At 41.7% G+C, this 18,370-nt stretch overlaps 1 protein-coding gene across 7 annotated transcripts in view; it reads left to right on the top strand.

Annotated features, from left to right (window-relative positions):
• FARP1 (FERM, ARH/RhoGEF and pleckstrin domain protein 1) overlaps window positions 1–18,370 on the top strand; it is a 309,639-nt gene that overhangs the window by 22,892 nt on the left and 268,377 nt on the right. For 2 of the 7 annotated variants that reach the window (XM_086330332.1, XM_086330335.1), the window contains exon 2: window positions 11,639–11,731. The exons of the other annotated variants lie outside the window; for them this stretch is intronic. The gene's annotated coding sequence lies outside the window, so the exon portion shown is untranslated. The remainder of the gene's footprint in view (window positions 1–11,638; window positions 11,732–18,370) is intronic. 7 annotated transcript variants of the gene reach the window in all.

The following is an 18,370-nucleotide window of genomic DNA, read 5'->3' on the forward strand; positions in this document are numbered from 1 at the left end:
GGTGACAATATACAGCCTTGACGAACTCCTTTTCCTATTTGGAACCAGTCTGTTGTTCCATGTCCAGTTCTAACTGTTGCTTCCTGACCTGCATACAAATTTCTCAAGAGGCAGATCAGGTGGTCTGGTATTCCCAGCTCTTGCAGAATTTCCCACAGTTTATTGTGATCCACACAGTCAAAAGTTTTGGCATAGTCAATAAAGCAGAAATAGATGCTTTTCTGGAACTCTCTTGCTTTTTTGATGATCCAGCAGATGTTGGCAATTTGATCTCTGGTTCCTCTGCGTTTTCTAAAACCAGCTTGAACATCAGGAAGTTCACGGTTCACATATTGCTGAAGCCTGGCTTGGAGAATTTTGAGCATTACTTTACTAGCATGTGAGATGAGTGCAATTGTGCGGTAGTTTGAGCATTCTTTGGCATTGCCTTTCTTTGGGATTGGAATGAAAACTAACCTTTTCCAGTCCTATGGCCACTGCTGAGTTTTCCAAATTTGCTGGCATATTGAGTGCAGCACTTTCACAGCATCATCTTTCAGGATTTGGAATAGCTCAACTGGAATTCCATCACCTCCACTAGCTTTGTTCGTAGTGATGCTTTCTGAGGCCCACTGGACTTCACATTCCAGGATGTCTAGGTTATTATAAAACATTGGATATAGTTCCCCGTGCTATATGGTAGATCCTTGTTGGTTGTCTATTTTATGTGTGTATATGCGAATCCCAAACTCCTAATTTACTCCCTATCCGCCCCCACCCACCGTACTTTCCCCTCTGGTAACTCTAAGCTTGTTTTCCACATCTGTAAATCGATTTCTTTTTTGTAAATAAGGTCATTTATGTATATATTATACATATGTGTGTGTATATATTTTAGATTCCAGATATAAGCAGTGTCACGTGGTCTTTGTCTTTCTCTGACTTACTTCCCTTCGTATGTGCTCTCTGGGTCCAACCGTGTTGCTGCAAATGGCATAATTCCATTCGTTTCTATGACTGTGAATGACACGCCGTCATGTATATGTGCCACATTTTATCTGTCATCTGTTGAGGGACCTTTTAGGTGTCCATTGGGTGCTCCCACGTCTTGGCTATTGTGAATAGGGCTGCTGTGAACAGTAGAGTGCATGTTTGAATCTGGTTTTGAACTTGTTATTTGTCTTTCTAAAAATTAAGTGTACTGTAATTTGGCATATCATGCTGATATTGAAAGAAGTGAAAGCCGTCTCCGCGCTTTAGGACAAAGTGTAATGCCTGAAGTAGGTATTGTGGACATGCTGCTCTGCACGTGGACCGTCAGGCCTTGGTTTTCAACCCCAGTAATTCAGGGTTCACGGCAGTTTGAACTCTGTCAGGCTGAAGTTTGTTTTAACACAATGCTGTGGGAACAAGGTTTACAAAGAGAGCAAATAGAGCAAATAGTGAAAATAAAGTTATATGGGGAACGTTTACTCTCCTTAAGAAGAGAGACTTTTCCAACACTTTGGAAAGAATCATTCTTGATTCTTGCCCATTAAAAACAGACCTGGTAGGACCTCTATATGATAACCTCCCATCATTTAAAAAAAAAGCATATTATTCCAGAAATATTTTATGCATAGCCATTTAACACAAATGGTAGCATATACTAGATATTATGTTGTATCTTGTTTACTTAACACACCCTGAAGATTATTTTATATTGGTATGTACAGATCTGCCTCATTTTTTATTGGCAGGTAACATTTCATTTTATGGGGAACCTTTAATTACCTGTAAAGTTGTCCCTGTTGATAGACATTTATATTTCAAATGGTCTGCTGTTAGTAAACAATGCTGCAGAGAAGGTTCTTGAAGTCTCTTTGTGAGTACATCCGAAATACAAATCCCAGAGGTGGGGTCTGCAGTCAGAGGGTGTATTTCTTTTTCGTTTAGATGGATTTGTTGTACTAACTCATACATAGTTCTTACTTTATGCTTTTTCAAGTACTTTGTGGATATTAACTTGTTTAATCTTCAGAGCAACTCTTAGAAGTACTGTGGGTATCACATCTTTACAGATAAAGGAAACTGAGGTCATAGAGATGATGTAACCTGGCTAAGGGCCAGCTCCAGTGAGTGGTGAGCTAGGACTTGAACCCAGGCCATCTGAATCCAGAGAACCCTCTGAATCATTGGATTAACTGCCTGTTCCACTGAGCAACCACAGTCATGTCCAGTGTTCGCTTTTCCTAATCTGATCAGTGAGAAATGCTGCTGCTGCTGCTGCTAAGTCACTTCAGTCGTGTCCGACTCTGTGCGACCCCACCCCAGAGACGGCAGCCCACCAGGCTTCCCCGTCCCTGGGATTCTCCAGGCAAGAACACTGGAGTGGGTTGCCATTTCCTTCTCCAGTGAGAAATGGAAATTAGGGTTTCTTAATTATCACTTGTGTTTTCCTTACTGCTTTTTGAGGTTGGAGACATTTTCAGATGTTGACGAACCACTTGGACATTTTGGGGGGATCTGTCCACTGCTTGCCTGTCCTTTGTCCATTTTTCTGATTGCTGTATAGGAGAGCCTCTGCCTGTGGAGGAGATTAGCCCTCTGTCAAGGGTATTTAAACGCTTTGTCCTGCTCTGTACTTCGCCGTTCGGCTCTGCACTTCGTCAGCCTTTGCTTCTGTGGCGTCTGGGGTCTAGGTCATGTTTGGAGAGAGCTTCTGCTCTCTGAGAGCATTTTTTAAAGTCTCATAACTTCTTCTAGAACTTTGTGGTTTATTTATTTTTTTTAATTTATGTTGGTTCAAAGAATAATGTAAGAGTCAAAGGTGGCTAGTTTCCATTTTTGCCCAATTTTCCTTTCCCTGGACTTTATAATTATCTAACTTTTCTTCCACTTCATTTTCCATATAGTTATATAATTCACTCCAAAATTCTCATCTCCTGCCTGAATCCCTCTTAGTTTATTCAAATTCATCAGATGCTCAGATAGTCCCTGTTTTATCCCCAGTCCTCAAGGGGATTTGTCTGGAGGTCTGAGTTGCTCCAGTCTGGCCTGGCTTTGTCTCTGGCCTGGTGAGCATCCCGCCATCTCCCCCTCGGTGACCCTGGCCATCCTCCTTACCTCTGTTACCTGGTGTAGGATCTCTGATGTTATCCTAGGAATCCACCCCCCACCCCCGCCCTGACTTCTCTTCCTGAAATTTGTTTTCTGGAGCCTGTCTTCTCAGTTTTACATCCTCCCCCTCATTTTGGTGGAACCCCTCCCTCAATGTGTGGGAAGAACTTGGAGGGTGGAAGATCTGGAAATTGGATGATGAGTTGAGAGGCTGTTTAGAAAGGAGTTTGGGACTTCGCTGGTGGTCCAGTGGTTAAGAATCTACCTGCCAATGCAGGGGACACGGGTTTGATCCCTGTTCTGGGAGAATTAAGATCCCACATGCCATGGGGCAACTAAACCTGCGTGCTGTAACTGCTAAGCACGCATGCCTAGAGCCAGTGCTCCATGACAACAAAAAGGAACTGCAATGAGAAGACACACAGCAACGAAGAATCAGCGCAGCCAAAAATAAATTAATGAATAGATATTAAAAAAACAAAAGTTAAAACTCCCAGGGCACAGTGGGCAGTGACTGAGTTCTCTCGCCCCGCCCCGCCACCTTCCTCCTTCCCTCCTGCTCCCTTCGTGGTATGGTGCAGGGCTGGCTAAGTCATCAGTGTGCCTGTTTCCACTGTGTGTTCACTGCTGGGTCAAATACTGTCCTGTGATTATTTCCTTCAGAAACTTTGTTTTCTCTGGAGATAATTCAGTTCTTAAAAATTGGCCTGATTTGCAGTATACCCATAGCTAACTTCTATCAAATAATTTCAACAGACCTGCCAGTTTTCTTTCATCTAATTTCCCCCAAACTTTAAAAGCACATCATGTAACCATTCAGTTTCCCCATCTTTTCCCCTGGTGCACACTGTCTGGGGCCCCCACTTTCAGCTCTTGAGCAGATAGCTTGTACTTGAGGCCTAGTACACAGCGATCATTCAGGGACTTTCCTTCACTGTATTTCTTTTCTGGACCCACAGTTTTCTGGGTTACACATCTTCTAATTTCATGATTTACTCCATTGTTTGATAGAACACATACTCAAGTAGCTTTCTCAGAAAGGTGAAAGGTAGCTAAATTCCTTTTGAGCCTTTATATCTAAAAATGTCTCTAATGTCTGCTTAGATTTGCTTGATAATTTTACCACATGTAGAATTAAAAACTGAAGATACTTTCTCTGACATTTTAAAAACATTGCTCTGTTGTCTTCTAACATTTTTTGTTATGTGATTTAACTTTTTTCTTCTGTGAAACACTTTGGGATCTTCACTTCCCATATTTTAAAGTTTCACAATTTTTGGCATAAATCTCAGTGGGTCCTTTCAAAAATTATGCTGGGCATTTGTTTTTTGTATGGAAACCTTGTCTATCAGTCTGGGACACTTCTAGAATTAAATTTTTTTTTTCTTTTAATTCTGTCTTTCTGTAATTCCTATGTTTTGAGGATTAGGCCTTTCAGAAGATGCCCTACTTATCTTTTAAAATTTTCCATGTATTTATTTTTTGCTCTCTATGAAATTTCCTCTAATTAACAAATTTAATTATCCATATGATTAATTTCTAAGAGCTATTTTTCTCATAGCATCTCTTTATTTGTTAAGTTTCCTCTACCCCCTGTAATGTCTGCGTATTTTCACCAGGCTTTTTCCCTTCTCTGTGTTTTGGTCCTGCTTTCACTTCATAGGCTTTCTGTAAAGGTTTGCTCAGCCTTGGCTGTTACTAAGCGCGTGTTAAAAGTAAGATACAAAAAATCAGACCTGATTCTCTGTGCATGTGACAGGCTTGCCAATTGTTGATGTTTCTTTAAAGTGATGAAGCAGCAGCTGGTCTTCTCAAACGTTAGTATGTGTGTTCATTCAGGTTCTGCAGAGAAAAATTCCACCAGCCTTGTCTGGGATAAGCCTGGGCTGGGATAAGCTCCGAGTATTCTGGAAACATCTGGAAGCAGAATGGAGGGAGGGGGATGTGGATCCCATGGGGTAGTCAGTAGACTCTCCCTTATTCCCACCATCTCTTTCTGAGTTTTCAGCCCTGAATCACATCACTTTGTCACTGTGCCATCTGTCATCTCTGATCTCCTTGGTTCAGTTTGTTTGGATAATAAGCCTCTTAGCTGGCGCTTGGGCAGATAGGAGGAGGGGACTGGGAGCCCCAAGGTCCATCCTCTGTATTGGACCATCACCCTCTGTTCCACCCCATCGCCCACCTTCCCTTCAGCGGGAGCCTCCCAGACTCAAGAGTGGAGAAGCGTAGGACAGGCCTGCTGGTTGGACCCTCTCTGAGCATCATTTATGATGGAAATCACCAGCTACAGTCTGCTTTCCATCCAAGTGTCAGTTGAATGTTTCGTCTGTTCTCCTCTCAGCTGCTGTATTTTTTGTCCTTTTAAAAAGCTACGTTTACTATCCTTTCAGTCGGGTTTTTGGTGGGAGACGTGTTGCTGGCATGTGGTTTATCTGCCATGTTCAGCTCAAAAGTTTATTTTATTTTGTCAAGGTGCAATGTAAAATGGTAAAAAATTACTGTAGAAGCAATAATACATGAGACCAAAATGGTTCCAAAAATTGCAGAATTTTCATTTTCCAAGGGTGCAGATTCAGCCTGATTTATGGATCAGTCTAAGAATGTCAATGATTTGTTATGATCTAGGTTTGCCATTCAAACATACACATGCCCCTGTTTGTACCAGCACACACCTTCCCATTTTTCTGTCTCAGTTTTCTCACCATCACACAGAAAATCAGTCCGTGTGAGAGTTTTTTTTTTTTTAATTGTTTGACTACAGATGTTTTCGCTCTCCCTGTGGGTGTTTGCCAGCTTCACACCAGGTTAGCAGTTCTCTCCTGGATGAAACAGAGACTTGTCACTGTTGATAGCTCCCAGACATGCAAGAGTATGAGAGTCCTAGTTCTGATTAGCCAGAAATGAGACGTTTCTAAGTTGGAATCCAGCTACTGAGTTAATTTTGGCCGCCGAGGGAGATCTCGGTGACCCCAGGGAGGAAGTGCTGGGAAGGAGAGAGAAACTGGCAGAATCAACACAGCTCCGAAAATAGGGTGTCATGGGGGTGGGCATGGGGGATGGGAATGGTCTCAGGCTCCTTGGAGCAGTTATGTGACCCCCTCGGAATTTCCCCATGACCTCACCTCCGGGGGGGGGGGGGGGCGGTGGTTGGGGGTAGCCAAAAGAACCAGGATTGCCTCTGGCAAAGCGCCCTTAACCACCCAGCTCCTTAAAGTTCAACATAAAGGAGCCGAGAAAAATTACCTGTGAGTGCTTCACCTGCGCACTTCCTGGTTGTTTTTTTAGACATTGGGCAAGCATGATCGTTCCCATGTTTATTTTTTGGGACGTGGAGAAGCTGGAAAGAGGAGGAAGTGAGCTCATAACCAGCTTTTGGACAGTGCTGACTTGTGCATTTCTTTGTACAGTATTGTGCCAGGCTCTTGACATTCGTTTAAAGCAAAAAAAAAAAAAAACTTTCTCCTTGAACATCTGTGCAAAATCAGAGAGGGTGGAGTTTAGAGCTCGGTGAGAGCTTGGGGTAATTGAGCACATTTCTGAGAGCTGGGGTGAGAGACAGCAAACCCCTCTATTGTGTTGCGTTGGCAACAACCCCGTAGCAAAGGCAGGCCGACAAAACGTGCCAAGAAGAGGCATTCAGAGTGCTGCATAATCACATTTTGAAAAATGTGCAGCCGATAAGTGGGGGAAATAACGCATTCTGGTTGCTTCATAAATAAAAATGGTTAAGGATGGCTGTCAGGCTCATGGTTTGAGCTCCGACGGCGTTGGGTACACACATATCAAAAAAAAAAAAAAAGCAAACCCAGTTTGCTCAATCGGTTTGGCTTACAGCCCCTTTCAAATTTAGCATCGTTTCATTGCATTTTAGTCGTCTTCGTAGCTGTAAGCCAGGAAATCTCCTGCTTAATTAGGTCATTTGTTCCTGAGTTCTGTCCTTGCAAAGCAGGAGAGGAATTTTTATGGGCAGTTGGCATAAACAGAGAAGTCAATGGCAGATCGTTCCAGGGCTCGCCTTCCATTTCAGGTGGTACTTAGGCAAATTCTTGAGAAGGAATGTTGTATATTTTAGGATATCCATCAACCTGGGTGAAACGTCTTCAGGTTTTCATTTTCATTTACCCTGGGATTTTGCCTCTCAACCTGGAGTCTTTGGACCCCTAAGGGGTTTGTAACCCTGGAATGCATTCCTGTGAGCTATTTTCAGGATTTCTGCAAGATTGTAACCAGAATCCCACAGTTGGGGGGACTATGGGTGGATGTAGGAGGGGGGTACCTCTCCTGAAAATTCAGGAAAGCATCCAAGCCTGTTTAGCTTGGCCAGAGCCTTCTCACCTAGGTGTGATCAGAGGCTCCATTGACCATTCATTACATGTGCCTTTAGTCAGTGAAAGAAGCAGAGTTAGTTTTTATTGTATTTAGTTGCTTTGAGCCACTTTAGCTGCATGCAACAAATTCTGATAAATTCTCTTTTCATTTTTATTGTTACAAATATTTGCTAGTTTTTCTTGTTATGGCTTCTTAGATATGCCCATCATTTAAAAGTGGACATTTAATTTCCAGTTACATGGGGTTCTTAAAGTATCTTTGATATTAAGTTCTCATTTTGATATTTTTTATTTAAATGTTTTCTTTGCAATCACCCTCTGTTTTTTCAGTCTTTTAACTATTGAGGCTTTCAATGGCTAGGTCAAAGATCTCTTTTGGTAAATGTCACACTGCACTTGAAAATATGTGGATTATTTTCAAATATTATTTTGATATTGATTTCTAACATAATTCCATGGTGATAAGAAAACAGACTCTGTATGATTTTAATACCTTTAGACCTTGAAATTTTTGCATGTTTTATGTCCCTGGATGTGTTCTAGTGTCTCCTGGTTTACAGTTTATGGGAACTTGAGTAGAATTTTTATCTTACTGTTGTGTGAAAATTGTATAAGTCATATTGAACTAGTTCATGGTGCTTTTCAGGTCTACTGTATCCTTCTACTTTTCTGTATATTCATTCTATTAAATTTTGAGAGTTTGGTATGAAAACTCCAAGTAAAAATCTTAATTTATCTATTTGAAAAATAATTGTATCATATAGTGGAAATATATGTAACCTTATTCTGTATTTTCCAAGTCGCCTGTAAATGTGTTACCATACTTTCATAATTTAAAAAAAAAGAAAAAAAAAAATTTTTTTTTAAAGTAGAGTTTCTGTATCCTGGCAGATCTGCTTTTTGGACCAAGGGATTAGGGTGTGATGTGGTGGGCTTTAAAAACCCCATGTACTGGTAAATTAAATGTCCACCTTAATTTAAATGTCCCTTTTAGTGAAGGGGGTCGCCCCCTCCAATCCAGAGAGAATAATGGGTCGTGACCCCAGCCCCTGCACCCTCCCCCACTTGCTGTGACAAAGATGGTGCCTGTCCTGTTGCAGTTGTTGAACCGGAAGCTAGGGATTCGCCACAGCCCTGATCTTGGAGTTTGGTGTTGGGAAAGACTCAGCCACCTGCGGACCCGTGCATCCAGGACTCAAGACCAGGCTTGCTTCTTTCCAATTACAGAATGTTTGTTTCAGACCTTAAAAATACACAGAGTAGAGACAAGGAAATTGACCGAAATATGGTCAACTTTTGTTTACCAGTCTTAAACAGGTCAACCAAAGTATCAATCAACCAAAGTATCAAATTTAGCAACGGTTTGCGGAGATGGCCTTTCTGCTCTAATTTTGCAAATGAATCACTGATGAGACATTCCAGTATTTTAAAGTAGAGGAATATATCTTTAAAATACATATTTGTATGTATAAATATGTCCATATATTAGTGTTTATCTGGAATGTTCTCAAAGGTTGATGGCTTGAAGCACCTGAGAAAGTTCCAGGTTGTATAGCTGAGTCTAGCACGCTTCAGAAATTCTCAAACACATGTGAAGTGTGTGGCAGGAACTCTGGTCAGAGTTGCAGGGAGATCCTGGAGCAGCAGCTTAGAATTTCTGCTTATCGCTGCCTGAAAGTTTCCTATTTCTTCTTTTGTGCAGATTCCAAATGTTTTTGGAAGGCTTGAAAGTGAATAAAATAACCCTTTGACAGAACTGACAGAAACTGAGGGATGAGGGGAGGAGCGGACTGGTGAGTCATTGTGCAGAAGCATTGTGCTGTTAACTTTGGCAAAGACAATTCTCAGAGAATGCTCTGCAAAATGACCCACTTTTATAGAGCACTTGAACTGTCTGCTTTGTCTCCTGTCTGATCGTCACTTTCCCTCCTTGAATAATAATAACCAACACTTTTAGAGTGCTTGCTATATGTCAGGCATGCTTCTAAGCACGCTACAATGTTAATTTGTTTTCTCAAACCAGTATTGAAGGGTAGATATTATCGCCCAGGAGGAAACTGAGACACAGAGAGGTCAAGCAACATTCCCAGAGTCACACAGCCGGTAATCTGTCGAGCTGTGATTTGAAACCAGGGTGGCCACTGATCTACCTCTGATTGGAACCTGGGTCGGTGGATGAGTGAGTGGGTGTGGTTAAAGTCAGGCTGAGGGTGTTGCTGAAGATTTCTGTAGCAAGTGTTTGAGTAGCAGATGGCTGGGCAGTTGAATGTAGTTAATTTTTGCTAATCAACCAGTCTTTACTGGGGGACCTGCTTTGTGGGCCATTCAAAAACAGGAAGAGTAAGACATGGTTTCCATCTTCAAGGAATTCACAGCCAAAGTTGAGATATGAGTTAGTTTCTCTGAAAATTTATATACTTCCCCACAGAGTCCCTGTAAATAACTCAGTTGGCATGGTTGTGTTTACCTTGGGAGAGGAATAAGTTGCCATCTTAAGTTAGAGATGGAAATCTCCCCAGAAGAGGCAGATTTTTCAGCTGGCTTCTCCTCCTACTTTGTAAACAGACTGGTCTTTCTCATTTAAAAAAATAGTGAACAGCAAAGTTTCTTTCCCAGACCTTCCCCTCTGACCTATTTCTCACTCTCAGATGAATTTCTTGCAAGGCTCTTCTTCATTTGCCTTTCAGCTCCCTCACCTAGTGCTCCTTTTTCAACACATTCTGATAGTTTCCTGTGGAAGTCCTTGCAATAGGTTATTCTGAAACACACACTTTTAAAAGATTTAAAAGTAATATGTGCTCAGGACAGAAAATAAAAAACACACATGCAAAGAAATACAAAGAAAAAGTAAGATACAAACTAATTTCTAATACCTAGAGGTGATCGGATTCAAATATTTTAACTCTTTATTTTTCTCATGTTTATCTTACACATTTTAAAATAATTTGTTTATATGATTTTGTGTGATTATAATTCTTAATTATTCACCGGATGTAATCATAAAGTAGTTATATAATTTCTTGACTTCTTTTTTCAGATTTAGGTTTATCACTTTACCAGCTAGTTTGAAAGATGAGCTGAAACTCACTTGCAGAGTCTCCCGCGACACCTCCAGTGTGGGATGTGTGAAGATGCTGTGTGTGGGTTTCTTTCTCTGGGTACCAGAGCCTCTCTGATTAGAGCCAATGAGATGAATGAGCTTCCAGTGAATGAGCTTTCAATGTAAAGACCTGTTGATCATTTGTCAGTTTTCTTTTAGGGTGGTAACTCTAGATCTTTCTTTGTTTGATTTGTTCCCATTTTTCATGTTGGAAGTTTTCCTAAAATATCTGGTAGCCTCAGGCTGTTTATATGTAAGAGTGAAACACTTCAACAGGAGCTGGCAGAAAACTGAAGATGTTGATAGGGCTTGTACGCTGATGGATTGGAACCTGTTTTTTTTTTTTTCCTTGGGGACCTCCAGGTTCAGTCTCCACAGGTGGGAAATGCCCTGCCTCTGCCGGGGGTGGGAGATCTTCTAAATTTCAGCCGGAACTCCTGTGTTCACCCCTTCTGGTTTCATGGTGTCTGATGCCTACAGATCCTGAGCTTTTCAGGGTTTATCTTAGAATTTGGTGAGCTGCTTCTTGTCATCTTCCTTTTCAGGCATAGATTCAACTTTCTTCTACGTCAGTTAACATTCTTGAGTTCACTTTCTTTTAAAATGTTTCTGCTTAAATCTTCTTATTCCCTTCTGTCTGTTTCTTCTGACTCCTTTTGTGGGACCTCACCTTTTTAATTTGATTACCACCATTGAAGTGGTAGGGGGGCGGGGTTGATTAGCGAGGAAATAGACATGAGTGCCTGAATATAATCTGTATTGTTTAACCAGGAATGCTCAAGGGCTCTCTTTACTTGCGGAGACACTTAGTATTCTTTTGTAATATGCATGTTGATGCCTGCATAGTGATCACCTGTATGATTCTACTATGCTTTATTGTACCAGTCCTCTGTTGTTAGACATTGTATTGCTTATTTTTGATAGAAGTGATGCTTCATTTAGTGTTTTTATTTATATATTTTTTCCATATGATTGTTTTCTTCCATTAGATTCCTGAAAATAGAATTACTGTGTTAAAATATATAAGCATTTTAAGGACTCTTGAATACTTCTTTCTGGTTTGTTTTCTAAGAGCTGTGTCAGTTTCTGCAACCACCAGACAGGAATGAGTGTATCCTTTTCATTGTAGATCAGACTTCTCCCTGCTGCTGTAGGCACAGACACTCCTACTGAATGAAACAAAGTTAACTCCAGGAATTCTGCCAGCCCACCTGCTGTGAAGGTAGGGATCTAAGGTCACTTCCTGGCTGGGTGCTCTTGGACGGATTACTTAACTTCTCTGGGTTTCAGTTTTTTCACCTATGAAAGGGAGATCTTAGGAACAATAAGAAATGGAGAGACTAACATTTAGGTTTTTGCCTGCCTGGCAGGCATGGAGAAGATCAAGACCAATAAACTTACTCTTTTAGGTAGTAATGATAAGATATCCTTTGCTGTTGAAAATTAACTCGTTGTAGGGCAGTGGTATGTAGTTTTGTTCCTTCGCCCAGTCGTGTCTGACTCTTTGCAACCCCACGGACTGTAGGACCCCAGGCCTCCCTGTCCCTCACCATCTCCTGAAGTTTGTCCAGGTGCACGTCCATTGCATCGATGGGCCATCCAGCCGTCTCATCTTCTGACGCCCTCTTCTCCTTTTGCCTTCAGTCTTTCCCGGCATCAGGGACTTTTCCAGTGAGTTGGCTGTTCGCATCAGATGACCAAAATACTGGAGCTTCAGCTTCAGCATCAGTCCTTCCAACTTTCTTGTTACAGAAGGTCAAATAATACAAAATAGTACAAAGGACAAATATATTAAAAAAAAGTACCCCAAGTTTCACTATTTAGAAATTGTATTGACATTTTGTAAATTCTATCTGGAAGGTGTTACCGGCCAAATGAGAAGGATGGCTGGAATCTTATCATACGTGTTATTTACATAAAGGTGTAAAATAAAACTGACCTTAAAACAAAGGAAAGGAAATTTAAGCAAGACTGAAAGAGTTGCTGACTTCCTCACCAAGACAGAGATTAGAGGTATCTTTAAGAAACTATATTTATAAGAAAAGATGTTGGGATTAGAACAATTTCTTATAAACTATTTATTGCAAATGGAGACATGTTGACTCCTCTTCTGAAAGTAAAATATTAGCACTGATCTTATGTCCCCCCTCTCCCCAGTTCCATTTTTTTTTTTATCAGTTATGAATTTTAAAATGGAAAATATTATAGCATTTGTTTTCTGCTCTAAAACCACACTTTCCATAGCTCTTTTCCCTTAGTCCGTTTTTCCCACAGATTCAGGCCTTATCACCAGTCTCCCACCTGTGATTTTGCCATTCTTGAGATTTTAAAAAAACTTTGTGATTCATTCTAGTTTGGCTGCATTTCATCATCAGGTTGAAGTCCTCATGGATACTGTGTTCTGAACTGCTTCAGAATGGCTGGTTCCTCCAGTAATATGTGAAAGACAGTTTGAGGGTTGAGTTCTGAGATCACCCTTTCTTGACCTTGGAATTGCAAACATTACTCTCCCTTCTTTTTTAGCATTGGGTATTTGTGGAGGGGAAGGCTGAGGCCAGGTTAATGTTTTTCTCTCTTGCCCATGACTGACTAGTTTTTTCCATTGGACATGCCCATTGGGTTCTCATTTCTTTTGGAATTTAAGCCTCTCTGAGCATTGGCAATTTCATGTCACTTTCCTGGGACTTCCTGTACCACAGTATCTGCAGCGTCAGGTCTGTCTTCTTTTATTTTATTTTTTTTAATTTTTAAATTAATTTATTTATTTTTGGCTGTGCTATGTCTTCCTTGCTATGTGTGCAGGCTTCCTGTAGTTGCAGCTAGCGGGGGCTACTGTTCCTTGCGGTGTGGGGGCTTCTCACTGGAGTGGCTTCTTTTGTTGAGAAGCACAATTTCTAGAGCAGGGGCTCAGTAGTTGTGGCACACGGGCCTAGTTACTCCGAGGCATGTGGGATCTTCCTGGACCAGGGATCGAACCGGTGTCCCCTGCATTGGCAGGCAGATTCTTATCCACTAGGCCGCTAGGGAAGTCCCAGGTCAGTCTTCTTATCAGAAAGTTTTTCATGGTTAGACCTTTTAACACCTTGTATGTAGTTTGGATTGTCTTCACTTTTCAAGACCTGTAGTTGTTGTGTTGTGTACCCTTGTCTTCCACATCCCTGTCTGTTTTTGCAGTCATTTATGCGATGATTGTTTCTTCCTACTTCGAGTCATTTCCTCAAGTTTGCTTCCCGTGTGTCTTTGTGTTTTCAGGGGCTTACTGTCTGTTTTATTGGTGCAGCTATGTGGCTTCATTCTAGAATCTTTTCATTCATTTTTTATTCTGGCTGTGTTTGGTCTTCGTTGCAGCACGCATGCTTCTCTAGTTAGTGCTCGGGCTCCCTGTGCTGTGCAGGCTCGGTTGCCCTGCACCATGTGGGATCTTAGTTCTCTGACCAGGGATTGAACCCTTGTCCCCTGCATTGGAAGGCGAATTCTTAACCACTGGGTCACCAGAGAAGTCCCCTATAATTTTTTTTTAAACTCCATTCTTTAGAAGAAATGTTAAGATGTCTCACTATGATATTTTATGTATATATCTTTTCCCTTATATTTTTTTCTGATTTTTGCTTTATGTATCTGTTTCTTTGCTTTTAGGTGTCTAATAATTTATGATGTGTATCTTCTTTGTGAATTGTACTTTTTATCATTAAAAAATATTCATCTTTGTTTCATGTAAAAATAAATTAATAGACTCCATTTCTTCAGCTTTATCAGGCCATTTAAAATCTCTTAGATTGCTAAGTCACTTTAGTCATGTCTGACTTTCTGTGACCCTGTGACCACAGGTGGCCAGGTTCCTCTTGTCCATGGGATTCTCCAGACAAGAATACTGGCGTGGGTTGCCATTTCCATCTCTAGGGGAGCTTCCTGACCCAGGGATTGTACCCACATCTCTTAGATTATCCTGCACTGGCGGGTGAATTCTTTACCACTAGCACCAAAACTCCATCTCTTCAGCCTTATCAGTCCATTTAAAATCTCTTAGATAAATGATAACCAATTCTTACCTCGTCTCTGAGCCTCTTTATTTTTTAGAGAGGCAGTTTTACCTTGAGTAGTTTGGAGACAAGGGAGAACTGTTTTTTCCCCTGACCTCTGAGTCTGTTACCTTTGTTGATTTCTGTGACCAGCTTCCTGGGCACGTGATCCGTACATTTGCTCAGGGCCCTACGCTTAGATCACACGCCGCCATCGCTGTCTTGAAATTCCCAATAATTCCTGAACAAAGGGGTCCTGTGTTTTCCTAATGTAGCCCTGCTCCTGGTAATTGTTTTTACTTGTGCTTATTATTATCTGTCTCCTGCTTGCATTCCTGCTCCCTGTGTACTCATATTTGAATGAGGCTGAGCTATTTGGTAACAGGGCTGATGTGTAGGAGATGTTAAAGGTCGGAAGGCTGGGGTGGGAAGGACAACGAAACATCTGCTCGTGTGCGTTTCATCCACTGCCCTTTTTCCCATTCTCTTATTTCTTATACCCTGAAAAGGATCTTCCTGCAGGGTTTTTTATTATTATTTATTTTTGGCTGTGCTGGGTCTTCACTGCTGTGAGTGCTTTCTCTAGTTGTGGTGAATGTGGGCTTCTCTCTAGAGTGGTGCCCTGGCTTCTCACTGCAGTGGCTTCCCTAGTTGCAGCACACGGGCTCAGTAGTTGCGGTTCTCGGGCTCTAGAGCACAAGCTCAGTAATTGTGGTACATAGCTTAGGTGCTCTGTGGCATGTGGGATCTTCCCAGACCAGGAGTCTAACCTGTGTCTCCTGCATTGGCAGGCAGATTCTTTACCACTGAGCCACCAAGGAAGCCCCTTCCTTCCCTTTTAAAAATTTTAACATGTCATTTTAAAGGTTCAGGCTATAATAAGGGTATGGGAGACTATTTGATCAATGGAAAATTATTCACACTAGATTTACATTTAAAAGCAGTTTATAAAACAGGGTGTGTGGTGTGATCCTGTTTTTGCTTCTTAGAAAAGTATGGACTGGTGCATTAAAAAATATTTGAAGGAAAAAAGATACTAAAATGTTATTTCCTAGATTTGTAAAGATCAGGCTGCTCTTCCCTGTGATGGCTGTGGGTAGGAAGGCTCTGGGGCCTTTAGAATATCTCAGTACTAATAAGACCTCCGAATTTTTGAGAAACTCATCTTTCTCAAAGATTGTTTCAGTTATTGAGCCTCCTCTGCTTTTGTGGATTCAAGTAAAATTCATTTTATGTTTTTGGCTAATAGTTGGTGATCTTTCAATTTATGACTAATTTTTAAGGTACATAATTTTTTGATGAGGTGCTTTGGATGGGGAAGAACTATTTAATGATCAGCTGTCTTGAAAAGCAAAAACAAGAACAGCACTCTGGTTCAGAGCATTCACTGATTCCTGTGGTGTATGTATGTCCACCGTGGCCAATTTCAGGCTACCAGAGAGACATGATTGAACACAGGATTAGAAACGGCCATGCACTGGTGGGAGTGTTCTGTAATATTGTCACTAGGCAGATATCATAGGCAAAATTAACCTGAAGAGCATAGATCGTAGTAAAAATCCAGGGAAATAATTAGGAAGTTGAGTCAAAAATATTTTAATCTGGGCAGTTGGATGGATACCACGTGGAGCTGGAGATTATATTTGCAAAAGCCATTTGACTGTTGAAATAATCTCATGGAGAGGTTTGATGGAGAAATGGAAAGTTAGTTCTCTTATTCCCATTTTCCTCTTATTGATGTAATTAATTTCCATGACCAGAGTTTGGGTCAAGTTTTGTCCATCGATTTTTTACCTTTATTTAAATCCTGCTGTTTAATATAGCATACAATACATGTGTTGAATATTCTTTAGGGAGCTCATCCAATCATTAAGACAGTCAGCTGTGACTTGAGAAAAATAAAATACAAAACTTGAGGGGGAAAGTGTTCAGATGTGGTCTTTTGAGCCATGAAAACAAATACCTCAAGCTCTGAAGTTCTTTCCAATGAGCGTAGTGTGTGTTCTAGTGAACGTGAGTTGGTGGTATTACCAGCTTGAACTTGGCCATTGGTCATCCTTCATGGCCTGTGGACTCTTCTGGTGAGACTTTCACATTTTGGCAGGACCCCTGAGGGCAGGGACCTTATTTCATTCCTGAATGTTTAGAACAGTTCTTGCAAGAAAGAAGACCCAATAAAGACTTGTTGAATGAAAGGAGTTCCAAGATACCAAGGTGAGGGCATGAGATGTGAAAGGCTTATGGTGACGCCCTAATGCCTTGACTATGCCTGAACTGGCCAAGTTTACTTGAGCGTTTGTTGCAGCCCTGACTGTGAACTTGAGGGCAGTGAAGGCTGAACTGGTCCTTTGAAGACCACCTCACCGCACTGCTGCACACCCCCCTCCTCCCGCTGCAACTACTTCCTAGAGATGAGTTTCTAAGCAGTCTTCCTTCAGAACTGTTTGTAGTGTCAGATAGGAGTGCTTGTCCTGGCTTTCCAAGGTACAAGTGGGTTCAACTTTAGTTGACATTAACCTTGTGTGTGGTTAGGGAAAAGCATTGGCTTCTTCAACATTGGGGGTTTCTTTGGCGGCTCAAACAGGAGAGAATCTGCCTACAGTGCAGGAGACTCAGGTTTGATCCCTGGATGGGGAACATCTCCTGGAGAAGGGAGGAATGGCTACCCCCTCCAGTATTCTGGTCTATGAAATCCCATGGGCAGAGTAATCTGGCAGGCTACACTCCATAGGATCCCAAAGAGTCTGACATGACTGAGCCACTAACACTTCATCAGGAAACCAACCCTACATCAATCCTAAAGGAAATCAACCCTGACTGAATATTCATTGGAAGGACTGATGCTGAGGCTGAAGCATTTGGCCACCTGATGCAAAGAGCCGACTCACTGGGAAAGACTCTGATGCTAGGAAAGATTGAAGGCAAATGGAGAAGGGGGTGGCAGAGGATGAGATGGTTAGCTAGCATCACTGACTCAATGGACATGAATTTGAGTAAACCCCAGGAGATACGGGAGGACAGGACAGGGGAGTCTGGCATACTGCAATCAATGGGGTCGCAAAGAGTCGGACGCGACTCAGTGACTGAACTACTTCAACAGGACATTTCCAGGTTTGCAACTCTAGGTGGACTGCAAATGGATATGGCCCATGGAGGTTTGCCAGCATGGTGGGTGTCAGACTTCCATCGGCTTCCCAGCATCCCTTTCCCCAGGGTGGTAGAGAGAGCACTTCCTCTTCTACCTGTTGTGCGATGCATGACCACTTCCTGTTGTCTTCCCCAGAAGAGAGCAGGACTCGATAGCCTGATGGGTGCTGGCTGGTGGTGATGTCCTCACTGACTGCAAACAAGATTTAGGTGACAGGATGGTCAGGTGCATGAACTCATGCCCTCTGAAGGGTTTTACGTATTGCGTTGGCCAAAACATTCATTCGGATTTTTCCGTACCATGTTACGAAAATCCAGAATGAACATTTTGGCCAACCCAATAGATTGGGCAGCTGGGGCAGGCTTCTTAAGGTTGTGATGGTCAGAAATGAGTATTTTTTTTTTCTTTTGTGATCATGAAAAAATAATAGCATTTAAACTATATTAAAGACTTTGTTTTTCATACATTTCTTTTTTAAAAAATGTTTATTTGTATTTATTTATTTATTCGGCTGCATCGGTCTTCGTTGTGACAGGCAAGCTTTTCACTGTGTCACGTGAGGTCTTTCGTTGCTGTGCACAGACTCTCTAGTTGTGGCACACGGGCTCCCAAGCGCACGGGCTCAGTTGCCTCACAGCATGTGGGATCTTAATTCCCTGACCAGGGATGGAACACGTGTCCCCTGCATTGCAAG

The sequence above is a fragment of the Bos grunniens genome, chromosome 12 (assembly GCF_055505025.1).
Source record: "Bos grunniens cultivar Pamir isolate PY7600 chromosome 12, Bosgru_T2T1.0, whole genome shotgun sequence".
Taxonomy (NCBI): domain Eukaryota; kingdom Metazoa; phylum Chordata; class Mammalia; order Artiodactyla; family Bovidae; genus Bos; species Bos grunniens.